Below are 1441 nucleotides of genomic sequence, written 5' to 3'. Positions count from 1 at the left end.
TATCTATAGTATCAGTTTCTGTAGTACACGTTTTATATCATTTAAAGACATGTATTTAAACTGTGCATTCCAAGACTGCTCAACCAACACTTACTGACTGAGAGTAATAGTATGCATGTAATATAAAAGAATAAAAAAGAACCCCTTCTAAAAATTTTTCAGGAAGTTTAATATTGAATGATTAAATGATAAAATGATGGGCCACTCTTCACTGGAGTTTAGAGTCCCAGTCTCCATTTTGTTTTGTTTTGTTTTGTTTTTAGCTGAGCCATCTGCCACCTGTTGGCAGCTCAAGTGGCAGCTCAGCTTGGGCCAGGGATCAAACCGGCAACACTGTGGCTCAGAGCTCATACTCTTGAATGAGCTCTTAACCAACTGAGCCACTAGGCCAGCCCTGTCGTCATTTTCTAGATGAAAAAATTGAGTGATGAAGCCTAAATGATGTTCCCAAAGTTGAAGAAAAATCAGAATTCCATTCAGATGGCATCAGAGACTGAAATACTGATGCAAATTTATCAAATATAAACCAAAATAACACATTTTTAAAGTTCAACTATGTTTCCTAAGTTTTGAGAGTCTATATAAAAAGTGCAGGCATGTTTGTTTCCTTCTGCAAAACAAATTAAATGTCTGTGCATTATTGATGTCTACTATTTTATTGATTTTATTTTTTAAAGATTTTTATTAAAATGTAGCTAACATACAATATTAGTTTCAGGGGTACACCATAGTTATTCAACATTTATATACCTTGGGAAGTGATCACCATAAGTCCAGCAACCATCTGACCCTGTAACACACTATCACAATATTATTGACTATATTCCCCACTCTGTACATTATATCCCTGTGACTTATTTCTTTTATACCTGGAAATCTGAACGTTTTATTCCCCTTCAACTTTCTCCCCACTTTTAAAAAAATTTTTCGACTACAGTTGACATTCGATATTATTTTATACTAATTTCAGGTGTACAGCATAGTGGTTAGACATTTATATAATTTAAGAAGTGATCCTCCTAACTAGTGTAATACCTACCCAGCACTATACATAATAATTACCATATTATTGAGTATATTCCCTATGCTTTACTTTACATCCCTACAACTATTTTGTAACTATCATTTATACTTCTTAATCCCTTCCCCTTTTTCACTCCTCTCCCCAACCCCCTCCCATCTGGCAACCAACAAAATGTTTTCTGTATTTATGAGTCTGTTTCTGTTTTATTTGTTCATTTACTTTATTCTTTAGATTCCACATATAAGTGAGATGTAAATGAATGTTTAAATAAGCATTTAGGCAAACTGTCCCTATAATTATCAAGATGTATTGAGTTTATGCTGCTTCCAAGCATTTTTTTGTTTCTCTGAACACTATAGTCATAATGAGTTATTCAAGGTAGATATGAATTGATACTTAAAAATAAGATAGCATAGA

Source organism: Hipposideros armiger, unplaced genomic scaffold (assembly GCF_001890085.2).
Source record: "Hipposideros armiger isolate ML-2016 unplaced genomic scaffold, ASM189008v1 scaffold_1443, whole genome shotgun sequence".
Classification (NCBI taxonomy): domain Eukaryota; kingdom Metazoa; phylum Chordata; class Mammalia; order Chiroptera; family Hipposideridae; genus Hipposideros; species Hipposideros armiger.
The sequence above is the reverse complement of the archived record's forward strand: the minus strand, read 5'-3'. Positions refer to the sequence as shown.